Genomic DNA, 20821 nt, shown 5'->3' on the forward strand with positions numbered 1-20821 from the left:
ATGTTCATATTTGGTTAGAACAGTAAGTGATTTTACTTAATTTTTGATATTTCTCCATTGTGTATTTCTGATGCTTAAAAACTATGGACCTGTTTAAAATACATGAAAATATACTGATCATCTCTTTAGCTACAATAGGTTTTAATTAGAAATACTCTGTACTCCTATGATTTGGTACTGAGGACAGTATTCTAGTATATGATTATGCTCCAACTATGCTTTATAAGTATTCAGTTTGTACTTGATATTCTATTCTTGCTTCTTATCAAGATTTGTGGTAAGTTTTAATAGCAGAAGAAAAAAAAATCTTCCTGAGGCAGCCTTTCTCCTTTCATTTCTATGTTACTATTCACATATGCAGTAACACTTTTAATGAAGTGAATATTGCTTTAGGAATATAATCCTGAGGTACCTAAAGCTGTGTAAAACTAATGATTATTACTGAATTGCATGTAGTGACACTGTGGGCAGCCTAGCAGTGATGAAAGAGAAAATGTCAATATAATCACATAGCACCCATGTGAAAGACAAAGCTATTCTATGAGGTACGTTTGCTTCTGAATAAACAGTGCTAGCAACAGAATCTATTAAACACACCTATTTTTATTCTTTCAAGTGAGTTGTTTTGGTATTGATATTTTTAGCATTTGCAGATGATTTTCAACTAAATGTATGAAAGACACATTTAAATTAAATTATTTAGGAGAAAAATCACTGGGTAAAGAATTTTAATCTAAGCTGTGACACTAAGATAGTGTTTAGCTCTTCAGGGATGCAATTTGTCTGTCCCAGTTGCTGAATGCTTTGGGGAACACACTTTCTTTAATATGCATTCCATTAGAATCTTAATCAACATCTCTAATGTTACAAATAACTTCACAAATAGTTGTAATCAGGTTAACCAAACCTTCAGCTGGACACTTACAGATCTCACTGTCAAGGAAAAGATACTAATTTAACAGCTGCACAGGATCTGTATCAGTGAGAGAACTGACAACATAAGTGCTTTTGTGATATATAAAATTATAAAGCATTAGGATATTTCCTGAAAATGGATTTTTTTAGCATTATGGAAAGAATTAGCTATATCTATGTGTATTGCACAGTGAAGCATTATAAGAACTCAAAATTTGTATCATTAGTAAAAATGCACACACATTTGTTCCTGCTATTGATGTCCAATTTAATTCACCTCATTAAAACACTTCCCTTCTATTTCAATAATGTTGCATGTATACAAAAGCACTGCATTTTACAGTGAATTCAATTTCTTATATTATTAATCCCCTCATACAAAGGAAAATTCAATCTCTTAAAAAATCTTGATGTAGTCAGTTTCATTTCCATAACTATAAATCTTTTACAACAAATGAGTTTTAATTAGTTGCTGTCCTTGGCCATGTACAAGAGGAAGGAATCATCTTTCAATTAATCTATTGTTAGGTTATAATGAATTTAAAAGTTCCATATGCTTAGAATACTGTCTTTCCAACTTAATAGACATTGACTCATAAATTTCTAATATTTTTCAAGTGTTTCCCTTTGTTGCTGTTTTAGGAGACAGACCAGTTTTTTTAACTTGATGGGTGGATGGGATAACACTAAAAAATAATTCCAAAATTTTCCCTAGATATACTCAGCTATAAACTGAATCGAAATCTTCAAACAAATATGCCCAAACTTAGATTGCTTGAAACTTTTCAATTTTCCAATTCCCTTTTATTTGGAGTATAAAATTAATGGGTGTTGGGTTGACATATGGTCCAACTGAATTCAGGAGTTAAGGAACAGGCTTGATTAATCCCCGTCTTTACTTCATTTTACATTTTACCATTCTAAGTTCGTCTGCAGTTTCATGGAGTAATGTGGGTTGTAAGATACCTCAGGAAGTCATCCAGTCCAGCCTTAGGCCCAAAAGAAGGCCAGACCAGGTCTCTCAGGTCATTGTGCAGTCACTCTTGCAAACCTCCATGCATGGAGGCATGGAGACTCCACAACCTCCCTGGCTATCTGTCTCACTCCCCATCCCTGGCAGTGTTCCGAGCCAGGCTGGATGGGCTTTGGGCACCCTGGTCTAGTGCAAGGTGTCCCTGACCATTGCCAAAGGGTTGGAAGGAGATGATCTTTAAGATCCATTTTGACCCAGGCTATTCTATGATACTGATCAGGAAATTCCTCCTTTCTCCCCAGTATTTATCTGAGATTTTATGTTTGGTTTTGTTGAGAGTACCAAGAAGGAAAGGGACAGGAAAGATATTACATGTAATTTATTCTTACAACACTGAAGGGAAAATAAAGGTTTTACAGTGGCATTTCAAGAAAGAGGTGTTTCAAATTACCTGGAAAAGAACAATTTAAAATTATCTAAAATTCTGTTTATCTAATCTTTCCTTTCACAGGTGGGGTCACTTTTTTTAGTGGAGGAACCAAAGACTATGTTTGATTTTTAATATAATAATATTGACCTAATTAAGCAATGATACAGCAGGAGTTATAATATTTGAGTAGGTGATTGTTGGGTTATTTTCTTCATGGAATTTCCAACAAGCTAGCTCAATTAGATAAGCTGTCTATGAGCTAGAAAATGTAACATAATGTGCTACAACTACAGTTTTTGTCAGGGTGGCAAGTGAGATACTGCATAATTAGAAAAGCAGCACAATTGTCACTCTTTCCTTAAAGGCAACAAGCTTTGTCTGCATGGTGCCAATGGGCCCCATGCAAATACTTGGTTCACAGCCACATCATTACCACAAAAATGTGTCTACATTACCGCAAAACGTGTCTGAGATGTGAAATAAGACAAGTAATGCTACAGGTTTTCTTCTTATGTGAAGAAGTGAAAAAGGATTAGTTATGTAACTTCTATTAAAAATTATTCAAAAGCTGAGACTAACTTACCCTAGATTGGCATCTCTGCATTATTCATCTTGCCACCTCTTGTGTGATCCTCCACACATTAAGCACAAAGGAACCTAGTAGAGCTGTGAATTTTATATATAAAGATCCCTAAATGTCTGAAGTACCTCTCCTCTGCTTGGACAGCATAAGTCACTTAAGAAACCAGGGCTCTCACCTATTCCCAGTTAGTACTGGAATGCAGTGCTTATTTTCAAGAGATTTCAAGTTGGCAGTGCAACCTTGTCACAATGAGGATAAGGCCATATGGGGCTCTATTAAAAAGAGTGCAGACAGATCTTCAAGAGACATGGTTATTCTTCTCTATTGTGCATCTTGAGAGGCCATGCCTGGGGCACTGTGTTTGTTTTTTGGCTCTTCAGTTGAAAAAAAAAAAAAAAATCACATCCTGGAGACAGTCCTTCAGAAGGTAAGCAAGATTGTGAAAGGGACTGGGCTACATAAAGAGTAAGAAGGTGCTAAGGTAGCTGGCTTAAGTAAAGGGGATCTTCTTGGTCTCTTTGGTTACCTAGTGGGAGATTACAGGGATGACAGAATAAGCTCCTTGTCAGAAGTACACAAAAATTGATTTTTTGAGTAATAGACAATAATTGAAAAAAAAGAAAATTCTAAGTAGGTATTAGGTGGAAAAGATTGCAGTGAAGGGAAAAAATACTGAATCGGGTTGTCCAGAGACATTAAGGAATATTTATCCCTGGAGATGATCAGAACTCAACTGGCCAACGCCCAGAACAAGCTGTTCTGACTTTTCAATTGGCTCTACCTTGAGGCAAGACCACCTTACAGGATCCTTCTCCAACATTTTTCTTTTCTTGTGAATGGTTATTATAACTCCAAGATTAAATTATTCTATTTTTAGCTGTGGTTTTAGCCATTACTGACCCTTCCTTATCCAGCTTAATAGGTTAGCAGTAAGGCTGCTCCAAAAGTTAAAAGGTTCCCACAAGATTTATAAATCTACTGGTTTCACGCAAACTTATTTGATCTGTTGAGTCAGCAAATAGTTAGCAAAAACTTTGAGAATGCAAAAGCCTTTTTCATGGGAACTTTAGATTAGATAGGTATGGACTAGCTGATGGAAAGAAATAGACCAAGGAGGGAACTCTAGAAATAAGGTAGAAATAAAGCTAGGAATGGTTTGAATTGGTATACAGGAAACAGGCAAGGAGCTAAGCTCATTTAAGTAAGGGATGGTCTAAAAAGCGTGGAGAGAGCACTGGGAAGACTTCCTCCACCACTTAGGTGAAGGCACTGCAGGATGGGCTGTCAGAATTGAAGGAAATCACAGACAAAACTTGAGGAAAGTCTCATAAAGCGTAGCAGCAAGAAACCAGGTTGTGTACTGAGTGACACTGAACTGTGAATAAAACATCAAGGCATCATACCCATTATCACCCTGCCACAGGCAGTTTTATCTACAAGGGACTAAAAAATAGCACAACTGTGTTTTGAGAACTATGCTAACAAGAACAAATAGCAACTACATGGAGATATTCTGTGTTAAATCACCTGAGCAGTTAGTCTAAAGTTAAAAAATTGTTCTGGTCACAGAGTAACATGACCTAAAGAGCTAGTAACACAGAATAAATCAATCAAAATCCCATTTATATAGAATTGTATTCATGTTGCATCTTTCTGTTGGTTAAATGCTGTGAGAAGGGAAAGATGATGCAGAAGAATCTTATAATACAACTTAAAAAGGTGGTAGATGGCATCCAAGGTATATAAATCAATAGTAATGAAATAAGTATCAAGTAATGTACTAAATTAAAAATAGAACCATATAATGATTGCGGTTTGATCATCCTGTCCAAACCCCTGATATAGACAGGGATTTTTCTACTAGACCAGGTTGCTCAAAGTGCCATCCTACCTGGCCTTGAACACTCCAAATGATGTCCACTACTTCCCTGTGCTCCCTGTTTCAGTATCTCACCACCCTCATGGCAACAAATTGCTCCCTAATGTCTAATCTAAATTAATCTCTTTGAGTTTAAAGCTATTCCCCCCATCCTATCTCTATATGATCTTGTAAAAAGTCCCTCTCCAGCTTCCTTGGATGCCCCCTTTAGGTACTGCAAAGCTGCTATTAGATCTCCCTGACCCCTCTTCTGCTGGCTGAACAGCCTCAACTCTCTCAGCCTGTCTGCATAGAAGAGGGGCACAAGTCCTCTGATCATCTTCTCTTAGTAGTGTCATTAAAATAACAAGTCTGGATACATTAATTAATTGGGGAGAAATAAAAAAAGAACAAGGATTACCTAGTGGGAGGTTACCTAGTGGAGTACGAGTCTCAGCTTTAGTGTAAGGGTAGAAAACCTTATATTTCTCATGTTATGTATGGACCACCCTCCAAACATTTTGATTAGCCAAATCTTCAGAATTAATGATTTAGATGCTTTGAGGCAATGGTAAATAAAAATGCATTCTTTTGTCTCATAATTCATAGCATAGATAGGAAAATAAGGAAAGAAATAATTTATTCAGCTGTAACTGGCATTAATGCTATTATGAATATATTTCAACCCAAACAAGAAAAAACTACAAATAAGTCAGAGCAGTCCATAAATCCACACACAAAATTCCTTTTTTCACTATGCTTAGCAAATCACCTGTTAGAAAGTAGCAGTTCTCATTATTATTCCAAGAGTTTTTGGGAATTAAACTATATTAAGTTTGGCAATGCTGATTTATTAAATAAGAAATCTATTTACTGCATTAAAATAGAGACACAGGAACAAAGGACTGCATTATGTGGAAAGAAGAGCAAATGAAAAAAATAGAAGAAAATTAAATTTCTCTGACAGATGCATGGAGAAAATACATGCTATCTACTGATATCAGTATTTGAGGTGAAAAAGCATTTAATAGATTGACTTAAACATATAAAGACCAGATTTTTTTAAAAGTCAGTATTTTTTTATTAAACATATTTTTGCTTTAACTTTGCTTTAAAATTGTTAAATCATTCTGATTTTAAGCATATATTTCAGGTTGAATCAATAATGATTAAATACATTTGTATTGGCAAGAATATAGTAACAATTAAGTTATTATCAGATTTTCACAGTATGAAATAAAAAGAGAATGTCCTTATTTGGTTTTGCCCATTTCTGTGCTTTGCAGTGCACATATTAGACTAAACACCATCAATAATCACCTGCCATACTCTATTCATGTCTTTAATATAATTTTTGGTCTGTAATTAAAGGTTAATGTACTTGTATAGTTAGTAGTGGAATTGTGGAATGGAAGAATTTTATTCTTGTAGTATATTTGTCTTTACTCTGGAGGTAAAATTCTAGATATATTTACATAAATGAAAATATTAGTTGGCAAATTTTGAAACATTTCAGCAAAATTCTTCAGCTAGTATTCTAGTTAGTTAGCAATTCACCAATATTCACCTTGATCTAATTGTGAAGTATATCTATGCATTTTACTATTAGTAATAAGATTTAGATTGCTTTTATTTCTATGAGAACTGTAGAAACAATAAAGTGAAAAGAAAATGAATGTAGACTTTTTCCTCTCTCTTACCCAGTCAATGAAGTGATTTAATTAAAATGTCTTTAGTCAAAATCCTCTTCTCAGCCAACTGAGAGCTGAACAGCTTCACTCCTCTTACAGAGTTAGGTCAGTTAAACTGATAGTGATAGTGACCAGCTGGATGGAAAGGAGTTTATTTCTCAGATTCAAAGAAATAAGAAATATTAACTGAGATAACGAATTAATCTAGTTTGTTCACTTTTGCTAATGAATGTGGTCTGTACAGCTTGGATCAAGACTAAGCTATTATGGATGAGCTGGATTGTGGAATAATGGCCATATTAAAACAATATTGAGGCAATAAAACAGAATTGCCATAACACTGTTAAATCTATGCTTTAGAGCATATAGGGAAAGTAAAGCAACTAGGAATTCAAAAGTCTGGTCTGTTATAGAGGATTCTATACTTCTGCAGTCCTAGTGGTAATCTCCCAGTTCATAGACCTCAGCTCTCTGATCCACTCTGAGCCATTAACATAAAGGTATCAGATTAATTTTACTTTTCTTCAGGAGGATTATTCAGTGGGAAATTATATTTCTGTGGCTCCTTCGTATCTTTTCTACACCTAATAGCTTTTCTTCAGATTATAGTATTAATCATTTCCATAAAATCATAAAGTCTATTATAACCTAAGTTATCTGAATTACTGAAGAAAAGCAGACTGGGTTTAATTTATATTCCTAAAGAAAAGAAAAACCTTCTCTTTCTGGAACAAAGTTTATGTTCTTTATAGAATTTAAGGAACTGTAAATAAATACATTCAAATAATTTCTAGTGTTAAAAGAAGTACTATAAAGATGCTTATTTTAAATTATTTTATTTACGAAATGCATTTTAATTTTTTTCAGCATTTTATAAGTCATGACTGTTAGTATTTCAATGTTTGGGGATTTCTCCCTCTAATTCAGCCATAAACCCTGTGTATCTGTTAACAAAGCTATGTGGAATGGATTTGAATACAGGGGCACTGACATATTTAGTAATGTACTAAGTATATCAGTACAAGTGAATACTGCCCTGAGCCTATCTCCATCTGACAAAGCACCACCCTGACAACAGCCATGGCTCAGCAGAATGCATGTTTGCTCTTGGGTCATCACACTGTGCAGGCAGAATATTAAATTAGCATTGGTCCTTCTTAGTCCACAAGCAGATTTATGTCAGCTTCATAATTTTTCATAAGTAGATTACATTAATATTCTAGACTCTAAACGTGTAAGGAGTGAACAAGTATCCCATTCTGGATGCATTCAAATATGTATTCAAGATAGATTCAGGATGTTTTTACATTTGGAAAAACAAAATTTGTCATATGGTCAAGGTAAAGAGCTAGGACTGATTACCATTTCAGTCATGCCAGATACATCTTGAGAAGAATTAGTACCTCTCTTTTCATAAGACATAACACCAGAAAATTCTGTAGTTCATGTTCAAAGTAACCAGAACCCCCTTAATGTCAAAACCACAGAATATTAAACCTGCAAATTAACTCTTAGGAACCTAAGTATACGTCATAGAGTCTAGTTCTGCACTAAGACCAAACCAAAAGTCAAGTCCCAAGGGAGTGAAAGACATGAGGTTCACAATCAAATTTAAATCACAAGCAACAAGATACCAATGAGGAGAGGAGCACTCACAAATGAGAATGATCATGCTATCAAACTATTCTTTCATCTCTGTGATTCAAGCTGGTTTGTTTGTAATACCACCCAATTTATTCTTTCATTCTTTCTTGTTTTGTCCTTTTCTGAAAATTAAAATTAAAAACTTTTTATCTCAAGAAGAAGATTCATTTATGGTTCTATTTGTCAGGGGGGGAACTAGAGAAGAGGAACAGGTAGAAAGAATAAAGTTTTATGGGAATGTAAGTGCCATCTTGTGAGTTTCTGTGAACACAGAGCAGGCAAACTTGTTATATTTTCATTACTTTGTAAGACAGTCAAGAATAAGTCCTAGAAGAAAGAAAAAATCAGAGTAGGTCAAAGTTTCTTAGTTAATCTTTTCATTTTCAGATGTACTGAGCCTTAAGTTATCTTCTAAGATCAACACAAACCTTAGTTGACTTAGTTATTGTGAATGATCCAAAGGTACATATACAAGCTTTAGTTTTATTTTGTTCTTTAATTCAAGTTGTCAAAACATGTAAAGTGGTAGTGGGATGCCAGGAGCAGATACAAGACCACAGGCCTTTTTTTTTACTTCATAACCTCTCATCTTCAGGTGACATCATAAATCCTTGTCACTGTCAGAAGGCTGCAGTGAGCAGTAACATTATTTCCCCAGCTACTGTAAAATACCAGCTGGTATCTTGCATAAACTACTCAGTAAATCATGGGAAAACTGCAATGTAATTTTACAATAGGGCTGTAAATAACCTGTGCCTTGATCATAAATCTGTATCACCAGCAACAGCCCCAGTCAACAACAGCAACTTTGAAACTGAAAGGATCTTTCTCTTTGCCTGTAAAACTGTTCTTGTTATTCTGGTTTTGCCTAGAGTCTAGCAACTATATACTCACCTGCTCTGTGAAAATGAGCTTTGAATAAATATTTGAGATGTGTAATTTAAATACATGGCAGCTTTTGTACTCAAGACTCACTATATTTTCTGATTCAAAAATGAATGTATGTAGGGGCATCTTCCTATACTGTTTTTTTATTATTGCTTAAGTGGATTCCAACAGTACAAAACCAACCATCCATTGAGCTTTGATACAAAAGCAAAAGCAAAATATATAGATTTCTCAGGTCTCGGTCACAATTTGTTTCTGAAGTTACTCAGAGTGTCAGAGGAATAAAAAGAGACAAAAAACTAAATGGATGGCCACAGATAGAGCATGTGAGTTTTTTCTATGCATTGTATTATGGCTCACTAGGGCACTAGCAGTCATATTGCCTATCTTTATAATCCTGCCCAGATTGCCAGTACTGGAAAATAATTACCTCTACACAAGATATGGTAACCAGGGGATATGACTTGCTCATATTTAGTATTCTGTTGTGTTTATTAAAATCCATATATAAAAAAAACCTTACACATTTTTAAGCAGGAGGAGTTTCAACTGTCTTGTTCAAAATTTAATGTGTTTTTCAATGTGCTCCTCAGAAAGCTGTTAAGGGAGTTATTAGAGCAATACCTGCCACTTTCTTACTGTCATTCTATTCAGTATCCCTTAAATACTATAAAAAGTATCTGCTAAAAATTCAGAACTGTGATAAAATTGGCATGTCACCTTCTTCTTTGCCCCTTTCCACCACTGTATATTTTATTCACAGTTGCTTCATCACTAGTCATCACAGAAAGAGTTAAATTTTAAAAAAATACAGAGATTTAAATTATTTCATGTTTCAATTTGCACATGAGATACCGACTTTAAAGATTCATGCATGCTTTTACTGAGTGGTTATATATTTTTTCCATTTTTTTACTTTCAGATTTAGCAAAGCCCTGCCAGAAGACATTTAATGCTGTCATCGATATTCACTCTACTGTCAGGGATATTAAACTGAGAAGAAAGACCTGGCACACTGACTTCCTCTTGAAGCTTTGATAGTATGTTGGCTACAGCTTAGCAGTGTGAAGAATAGTGTTGCACTGCAAGCAAAACCAGGGAATTTTCTTCTTGTCAATTTAGAAAAGTTGTGAGGAAAGTCAGCTTTAGACCACATAGGCTTTGCAGATTAGAAGGATTAGAGGTTTTGTTTCATTTGCTAAGTAAAAAATTACCTCATTTCTTTTGTCAACATTGACTATATTGTTACAGGGCACTGGACTTTAAGAGGCTATTTTAGTTCCCAGAATCCCAAGAGCTCTTGTCCAATTTCATCCCTTTGCCTACTCAGTAGTATTAATGAGAAAATGTGCAAAATATCTAATTTTAACATATTCAGTAGACAGCAATGAACCTGGAAGAAAGGAACTGATTTATAAGGAGTGTATATATGTGTAAGACTTCTAAGTATTAGAAACTGGAAAGATAGAGATTGAGACAGGTGATTTCATCTATTTATCCCTGGGAAGTCCCCACATGGAGTGCCGTGTCCAGTTCTGCAAGGGAGACTTGGATGCAAAGCAGTGAATCCAGTGTAGAACCAGAAAGGTGATTAAGGGATAGAAGAATGTGTCACATAAGGAGAGGCTGAGAGAGCTGGGATTCCAGCCTAGAGGAGACTCAAGAAGGGGTCTTATGAATGTGTATAAATACCTGATGAGACAGGTCAAAGAAGACAGAAGCAGACTCTTCTTAGTGATGCCCAGTGAAGGAATGAGAGGCAATAGGTATCAACTGAAACACAGGAAATCTGTTTAAGTAGTAAAAAATAAAAATAATCCCAAAAGTGATTAAGTACTTGGGCAGGTTGTCAAGAGAGGTTTGGGAGTCCCCATCCATGGAGATTTTAAAAACCTAGATGAATATGGTCCTAATCAATGTACTTTAGCACACCTTTGTGCAGAGGAATTCAGGTAGTTTATGTAGGTCCCCTTATGCTTTTGCCCTTTCTGCAATTCTTTGAAAAAGGGAGATGTTTGAGACTTGCTGAGTGACAGTTTTAAATCATTACTATTAGTGTGGATTGGCTGTAAGTAGGAATGAATGAGTTTAAGTACTGCAAGTCAGCAGAAAGAACTGAACCTTGGGTGGAGGGTAGGAATATTCCTTTAACAATCTGACAGATTTCCTTGACAATTTGAAAGATAAGATTCTAAAATTCTAACTAAATTGAGATGAAAAGTATGCTGGCTGTATCACCTAGCTAACCACTCAAAAATAGTTAAGAGTCACATTTAACCAGAAGCTGAAAGTCATGAAGATTGTAACAATTAACCAGATAAGTAACCTCCAGAAATCATTTTTCCTTAACCTATTATCAAGTTTCAAATACATCTGTGGTTTTCACACATACTGCTCAATGTTCCCACTGCCTCTCCTAACTTCACATTTCTATTAGACACTGGTTATTTTCTGTCTGGTGATAAAATTTGTGAAACCAGTCAGAAAGTTTCTCAATGTTTTGTTTCCCTGCTTGGAGTTCATGGGGGATATTTCCAGAACACTCGAGTTGTGCTGACTGGTGACTAGGAAATGCTTCTTTCCATGCTGCATTGTGTAGAATAAAGCATTCTCATATGCTTTATTGCTATCTCTTCACTCATTTATATTGTTTAAGATACTGACATCAAACTCTTTTTGTGGACTTTAAGTAACATTTAATAACATTGCAGTCACTTGTTTGACTTTTCACTCTCAGAAGCCAAATGGCTGGCTAATGTAAATTGCCATGGCTCCACAGTCTTCATTAGCAATCATAAAAGTTTGATCCTGAATTTTTTTACTACTTTAAAGCAGAAGAAATTTTGCAAGCTTTATATTTTTTTTAAATAAGAACTTTGAACTGCAGCTGGAAAACCTTAAGTTTGCACTGGCTTTGTAATTCTGAGTTTTAACTGAAAACTCTTGGAAATATGCTGCAGCTTCTAGGGTTCTATGATAATATATATCTTACCAATTTTATTGGAATGCTAATAATGTCACATATAGAAGCCTTCAGAAACTGAGAGTAAATATGGGTATTAGTCATCTTTAGCAGTTAATTATATAGTTTAAAAGCTACAGAATTAAAATTAGTTTGTTAAATTCATTACCTAATTGAGTTAATTTTTAAATGAAAGCTGTTAAAGTGTTTAGAAAGAACAGCAGGTTTGTAATATCACAATCATACCAGACTACAGAGGATTTCCTTTTTTTTTTTTTCAGTTTTGCCAGAAATAGGTGTGACATGATCTGACTGATCGAGGTCCTAAACAACCTGAGTTACATTTTGGGATTTGAGCAGATTATATTCAGAGATTCTAGCATCATTATTTGCTCTATTTAGTTTAGATTATTACTGAACACAAAGAATGAGCAAAGAATTGGCAAGCTGTGCAACACATTTTTTGCAGACACTTGTATAGAGATGGTTGTGGTAGTTAATGAGTTAATAACATTCAAAAATAGAGTTGTTTCATTTGGGATTTTTTTAATGTATTGTTCATATCTATTTCATATAAATGACAAATAAATTCTTTTACAGGGTGGGGCTCAGGGGAGCCAGATTCAGAGTGGCAAAATTATTTTGGGAGGCATTTGCATTCTAAAAGGGCTGTTTTTTGGAGAACAGTATTTGGAGTTCATGTGTATGCAACAGAAGTTGAAAGCTCAGAAAAAAGATAGACAGAAAAATTATTACCTTCTAGGGAGATAGTCTGAGCCACTATCTAATCAGGACATTTTAAGTTTCAGCTGAAGAAGCTGTTGGGAAAGTGGTAGAATTTACTTAGCTCTTTTCTACTACAGTGGGCTGAAATAGTTTGAAAGTATTTTTGATTTCTGTTAGGCTGAATTTTATAGTTAATATTTGAAGAAGAAAATGTGTACCGTTTCTTAAATCTCTTGAAAAATTAATTTTGGACAAGAAAAATTAATTTATCCGACAAGAGAGAATTAGTACAGAGTTTTATCTTTACAAACATCTTTTTCTCCTATGTCTTCATAGAGTCATTTCACCTGCATATGTACACCACCATAACTGAGAAATCACAAATGGATATCTACAGACTGGAAAACAGGCCAAGAATTATGCTAAAAAATCTGCCTCTCTGCCAGGGGTTAGAAAGCAATAGGGAAACAGAAAATATAGAAGCCTAGGATCTGGCTTAATTCAAATTAATACTGCAAAGGTTTAAATGCTCCCTCAGTTGATATCCACTCAGTTGTAGACACTCAACCATCTTCCCACAGGCACGTATAGAAGCTGGTGTTAGGTTGCAGAGTGAAAAGACAGAGTTCCCTTCTAACTACTTTGTTCAGGCAAGGGCTTTCTCTCTGCTGTAGTAAATCAGAGGGACAGTGATAATTAAGGAATTAAGAAACTGTCATTCCCTATAAAGGAAGTCAACCTATGGGAATGAGATAGTAACAAATGGGAACTGTAGGACACCACTTATTTAGAAAGTGTCTGAATGTTAAGGATCAGTGAGATATAGTTCCTAGTGTTCAGACAGAACTCTTGTTTCTCTTGTTGTTTCAGAGAGATGTTAAACTACAGAGGAAGGGAGAAAGCAAGGACAATAGAAATTATAATCCAAATTGTTTATGTCAGCCTAAGCCATGTTCAGTTATTGAATTTGTATAAGATCCTCACCAGGACATGAATAAACTGTAGATGGTACAAGTTTCCTGAGCACAAAAGATTCATAGCCATGACCAGAGAGCTTGAAGTTTGTGCATGGGCAAATATTCCTCCTTGTTTACAACCTGATAGTCTTTTCAATTAGATGCAGAAGTGCACTGAATGGGAGTGTGAGTCATATTTATTCTCCAATAAGTCATGAAAATAGCTTCAGTTCATCTGCAATAGTTCTATAAAAATATAGAAAGTTTTCAGCTATGGACAGATCATAACTTTTGGATTTCCATATGCTTTGGGTGACATACATTTTGATCACAATGAACTCATTGGGCACAGAAACAGAAGCTCTTCACCCAAAAATTACAAATTGAGATCCAGAAAAGGGGCCAGTTTTATGTATGTTCTTGAATTTTTCTTGCACACAGTGAAGCTGAAACTACTTTGCTTGTTACCCATCATCTCAAATCCCACAATATTTCATCGATGCATACCAACATCTCTCATCCAGAACTAGACCTAGAGAGTGGATCTGTTCTTATAGCATGCTATGCTCAACACTTAATGGTCCATAGCTGACAGTGACTGAAAGCCACTGAAAGCAAAATGACTCTAGTGTATGTGCACAGAATACTCCAGAGATGGCTACTGTAGGGCATTGCTGGGTTTTCAATACCAGGACATAAATAAATGTACAATTGTAATAAAATAATATTTAAAGGCAGAGGGAAGGGTGTCTAATTTGGCTTCGTTTCTGAGCCTTTAGTAATGTCAAGCATTAATTTCTCCACATATATCTGAACAGATATTTTACTAGATGATGGCAATGCCAATTATTTTTAAGGCAGTCTGATTCTTTTCATTACAAGGTTCTACTTTCATTTGTTCCAAACATCAATAAACTTCATCTATTTGGGTATATGTTTTTCCATTGCAAGTGATTGCTTCAGATTGATTTTCTTTGTGGCTTTTGTTTTTTGTTTCAGCTTTAATGTCACATAAAACAGCTCATTTATTTCTGAGAATTAAAGCAGAAAATAATATATTGTTTTCCAATGTTAAATAATTGCCAGACTTTCTTTAAAAACATCACAAAACATCACATTTTGGAACAGTTACATAGAAACTGGTTGGAAGGGGTCTTTGTTTAGAAGATAGTTCCTTAGTCTTCTATATGAATATCTGATCCACTAAAAATTTTTAAATCCAATGTTAATACGTAACATAAAGATGATTAACAACACATATATCTCTGCTTATGTAGAACATTCTCTGTTCTAGTGTAAAGGTGGACTTTTAAATTTGAAACTCCAGGACATTACTAAGTAGAAATTACAGATTGTTGATGGTATTCACTGGGAGATGTGACAGAAGGCAACTGACCAGTTTAAGTGAGATACAGTCCAGTAGAGGCCAGAAAGTGTAAATAGGAGAATAGAATGGAAATAAAAATGTGAAGTTAGCAGTGAAACATGCAGCCTGATAGGAAAACTCCCAGTCTTCAGTTTCAACTTAAAGCTGATCTTGAGTTTCAACAACTAATTGGTCATAGAGACTAAGGATAGAGATGGGAAAATTGTGGAAAGCCAAAGATATTTTTTCACAGGTAACTCTCCATTTAACATAAAACATACTGAACAAAAGACCCCTATTTTCTGCAAATAAAGTTATGCCTGATTGTCAATTCCCATTTTTATCCTTAGACCATGAAGGAAAGTGAAGTCATGGTGAAGTCTCTTTTAAAGTATAAACCGAAGCAGACCAAAATAAGATTAAGCCTGAAATTATCTATAACCACCTGGATATTGTGAGACGGGGTATGGTAGAAAATAGAAGGTTTCACTTGTAATACTAGGATACAAAACATCTAGGCACTTATAAAGGAGGAACATACTTTCTGTTCTCTGAGATAACACGCTGGTACTAATTTCCACACTGCCACTGATAGACTTTACAAGTCCTGTTTTTATATGTATGGCTGAGCAAAACTGTGGGGAGCATTTAGGATTAAGTAAGAGTCAATAAGTTAAAAGTTTAATACACCTAAAATTATATAATTACTTGAATTAGCAGCATAGGTTAATAGGACAATTCCGTCTAGGAGGAACCTGAAGAGTTTTCTAATCCAGCCTCCTGCTCAAACCAGGATCAGCTGATAGATCAGACCAGGCTATCCACGTGGGTCTGGAAAACTCTCAAGGATGGGTATTTCAGAACCTCTCTGGTCATTCCAAATGCTTGGCTCTCCTAATATGGAAAAAATTTGCTTTATATTCAGAACTTGACTTCAAATTATGACTTTTTTGTCATATTTTTAGACAATAGGTGATTAAAGAACAGAAACATTTTATAGAGATAATTGACATCTGGAAAACAGGAAAGATTTCAAATGTCTCAGAAAAACATGTTTAAAAGCAGAAAATAAGACGTTGGTCTCATATTACATGTAGATATTATCTATCTAGATGACAGCTATACTGCCTATATTTAATCTCTAGCACATTATTTGTTATAGTAAGCAGTGATTTGAAACAAAATTAGAGTATTTGGTGATAAGGTATGAGGGGGGAAACACATTATAGATTGTAAAATTTTGAAATGTTTCAAAATGTTTCACTATGTATTAATAAAGATGATAGAAAACTTGAGCAGAATATAATTCCTTTTTGTGTGGAAGAGTATCCTGCCCCAAGAAAAAACATCTTGCAGGAAATTCTTTTGACCTCAGGAAGATGTCTGAGATTACTAGATTGAGAAGATTTGGATCATTAGCTTCAGTGGTATAAGGCTCAGTTCTTCATGGACAAGGACACCTGCTTTTAGCCCTGAGAATGACCTCAAGACTTCTTCACTGAAGAATGGTGAATTTAGTAAAACTTGATGTTATCAACACTTACCTACAGATTTTATTATTTTCTTGTTCTTCCTGTTAGAAATATCTCAAAGAAAAATATGCCATGCTCTCTCCAACATGTACTGGTCAGCTGTGATGGTACCCATGCTTTATCATAATTGAAGGAAAGCAGAAAAGACCCTCAGGTTTCTAGAAATTGTTATAATTAGGATAAGTTTATACTTCTGATTCAGAAAAATAAAACAGAATTTCATAAAATGGAAATTATTAATGGATTCTATATTGCCATCTTACTGCTAATGATTTAAATAAATTATTGGTATAGAGATTCCCTTAGCTGTTTAAAAATAGCACAAGGATCTCCAATTATTCATGTTGAATGTTGCTCAGTGAATGAGAGTGAATCTTTGACCCTATTAATGCCTTGTTAGAAATGAGATGGATGTCTAGAATTCTGGGGATCATACAGTTCTATTACAGCAGCTATATAAGACTACTTAGGCAGCAAGAGTTATAGAACAATTAGAACCACTTAACGTGGAATTTTTACTGGTGCTCGACAAAAACTTTGAAATACTCTGTATGTGTCTATATGTGGATGCACATATATGTCCATGCATATAACACAAGAAAGGTTTAAAAAACACCACACAAAACAAGATCAGGGGAGTTTATTCAGTATCAAGGCAATACTAAAATACAGACAATTGTTTGTAGTGTGTTGGAAATGGAATAATCGCCTCCTTGTTGAAGGACCTTATAACTTGCTCCCAGACATCACTTTTTACACTGTGCCTGAATTATCAAATGCCTAATTCTGTTAACTTGGGTATAACCAGCAAAATCCCAGTGCTGGCCTATGGCACAGGCAAGTTTTTTCACATTTCATATGCATTGGGGTAATTTTAAATAAAACCTTATTTCCTAGATCCTGCACAATTTTTGAGTTTGATTCTCCTAATATTCTAATTCTATCAGGCTATCCCTCTCCAAGTTGTATCTTTTGGTAGAAGAGTAGTCAATGAAGTGGCTTGATATATAGAGTTGAATGAAGCTGTGAGAAAAGCCAGATCTGTTTTGTAGCTGCTACTTTAGGCTTTGAACTGAAGCTGTAACCTTTGTACTTTACATTTTGGAATCAGGGTTACAAAATCATTTATATCCTCTTTCCTCTATGCCTGTCCTGTCCTGTTTAATTATTTAAAACTCAGATATACATATATATATATAAATAAATATATATGTATGATAGATGAGTATTCATGAGAAATTGTGTGATGATACAGATATGTATTTAGGTGACTGAAGAGAATTACTAAATTACTTAACAGGAAAAAAGAACAATTAATTTGTCTTGTTTATTTTTTTAAAATTATTTACCATTCCTGATTATGACAACCAAATTCAGAGATGAAAATATTCTTTCCATGTTTGATATAACTGACATCTTAAATGTAAGAAAAAGAGTAAATAAACCTTGCACAGTATTGCTGGATTCACCAAGGAAATAAAGATATGTGACTTTCAGAATTGCAAAAGTTTTCTAACATTTTCTGTCTTCTCTCTACTCTTGATCCAGTTCCCGGGATGTTTAGGACTCCCAGGATTCACCTACATCACATGCTAGAATAGAAATCCCTCAGCAAGAATAAACTTTTTCTGCTGTAAAACCAAGTGGAAGCAATAGAACTATCATGACTCCCAAATCAGAGGGTGCTTCTTATTTCCCTATTTATGCATTATGCTACAAATGTTGACCCCCAATTTAACCAGTGTGAGAAAATGCACGTCTTCAGATTAAATCTAGTCAAATCCTAGTTTCATATTTTTTCCTGCTCCATAGCCATTTTAATGATAATCACAAAAAATTAAGGAATCACTTTCCTGTTAGGTTTTGTACAATTTTTGTGGAATTAACTGTGTCTCAAAGAATAACCTCCCAAAGAATATTAACTAGCTTTGTAACTACAAACAGTTTCAAAGAGAAAAGAGCTTAGAAGACATTTACCAGGTCTTTTAGATGGGGCTTATTTCTTTTTTTTTTAACTTACATGGAATAAGGCAGCATTCATTTATCTTCTTGACAGGTATAAAAAATATATCAAAAAGTTATCTGCAAAGGCTTACAAAATTTCTGAGCATCTGCATATTTCTAAAGCACTCCAATTCAACAAGTAATTAACACTCTTAGCAAAGAAACTTGTTGAAGGGTTAATAGCTTCTGCTACTGAAAGAATATCTAATGTGGCTTTAAACTATGAATGAAGAACTATCACAATTTGAGTACCTAATACTTTTCATGTTTTCATTATATTTTATGTACTTTTAACCATTACAGAATGATAGGAGGTTTTATTTCTTAAGGTATTAATATTTATGCACTTTCATTATTGCCAGAAAGCCAGCATCTTCTCAACGGTCAGATGAGGTTGTCTCCAAATTGTAAAACTACAACATTAGTTCATTTATTATTAATAGAGCTCATAAATACCCATGCCATCCAAAATAGCCTTAAACAATTTCACTTGAGCATGATCTGAATTATTTTTTCCCCCAGGGAGTTCTATTTTCTGGTGTATAATTATGTGTCATCAGCTGTGACTGGAAGAACTCTGCTCCACCCCATTTTTTACAGTAAATGACAGATATTATAGCCTACAGCTAGTAAAATATTTGACTAACTAGAAAACAAAAACAAGCAACATGGAGTGATTATTATTTTTTACACAAATATAACTAGCTCATTAATAAACTTTTAAAATCTGCTTTATATACAGTTTGAAAGACTGCTCTTGAAAGAGATGGAGTCCAACAAAACCCCACAGCAAATTTAAAGTCATTGGAGAGAAGAATGTGGTGAGTGACCTTTAAAAATATTTGAACAGTGAATTATACTAGCCCTTGTATATATGAACTAACAGATTTATAAATAACCAGAGAAAACATTTTCCACAGCTGTATACTCTGCTTCTAATTTGGAGATTTGCAATGAGAGCAAACTACAAACTCCTAGAAAGAAAGAAATTTTCACTGGGCTGTCTTTCCATAATGTACCAAACTCTGAAGTAAAGATATTTCATTATTTTTTGTTGACTGGCCTGTTTATGCATAAAGGAGACAGATCAAGGCAGGCCCCACAATGGGTTCAAGACTTTCTACAGCAACTCAAATACATTACCATGTTTGTGATTCAGTGTCCTAAGATGTGATCCACTGGAGAAACTTCAGTTTAACTCCAAACCCAGATTCCTAATTTTGCCCTCTATACCCTGTCTTGCTGCTTTAAAGTGACTGCCTTTCAAATTATGAGCCATGAATTAATAGTACAATGGGTCATACACATGGAATATTATCTGTTTGTTTGGTATTTAAAAACATATACATTGTGGCTAAGACAGGAACAAATGACATTCACAGAAAAAATTAAGTCAGACAAGATGAAAATAAAAATGGCTAAGATAGAGCTGAGGGGGTAAATATATCTCGACAAGGTGCTAAAAGGAATAGCACTGTGATGGGTTGATCTTGGCTGGATGCCAGGTGCCTACCAAGGTATCTGCCCACTTGTCACTCCCCACTTTTTATCTGGACAGAGAGAGAAAATAAAATGGAAAACCATTCATAGGTTGAAATATGGCAGTTTGCTAAAGCAAAGGTGAAAGGTCATGCATGCACAAGCAAAGAGAAAAAAAAAATTATTCTCTCCTTTCCATCTGCAAGCCATGTTCTGCCACTTCCCAAGAAGCAGGGCTTCAGCATACAGAAGCCAAACACTGTCAATAACAAATGCCACCTGTTCCTCATCCATTTGATAGATTTGTATCTGAACTGTGTCACATGGTATGGAATATCCCGTTGGTCAGTTCTGGTCAGCTGGCCTGGCTGTGTCCCCTCCCAGGTCTGGCCCACTCCCAGCCCTGTGATTGGGGTGAAATATTGAGAGACAGCTCTGCTGCTGTGCCAGCCCTGCCCAGCAGCACCCAAAGCACTGCTGTGCTAGCAGCACCTGTCCAGCTACCAATGCACAGCTCTGTGAGGGCTGCCGTGGCAAAAACTAACTTAATCTCAGCTAGACCAAATACAACCACATATGATACCGACTATTCAAAATAATATTTAAAACCAAATAGATTCCTGGAAGCAAAAGTGGCAACAAGCTCAGGAGTGGAATAATGACTTTCAAACCTGACATTGGAATAAATATATGAGCAGTTTTATTACAGAGTAATCATGAAGCCTGTTTTTAAGCACTTGAGATGGATGTACATAGTCCTGTAAAGTGGTAATTAAAACAATACCGAGGAAAACAAACGTCCTTTTACACGGGA

The sequence above is a fragment of the Passer domesticus genome, chromosome 4 (assembly GCF_036417665.1).
Source record: "Passer domesticus isolate bPasDom1 chromosome 4, bPasDom1.hap1, whole genome shotgun sequence".
Taxonomy (NCBI): Eukaryota; Metazoa; Chordata; class Aves; order Passeriformes; family Passeridae; genus Passer; species Passer domesticus.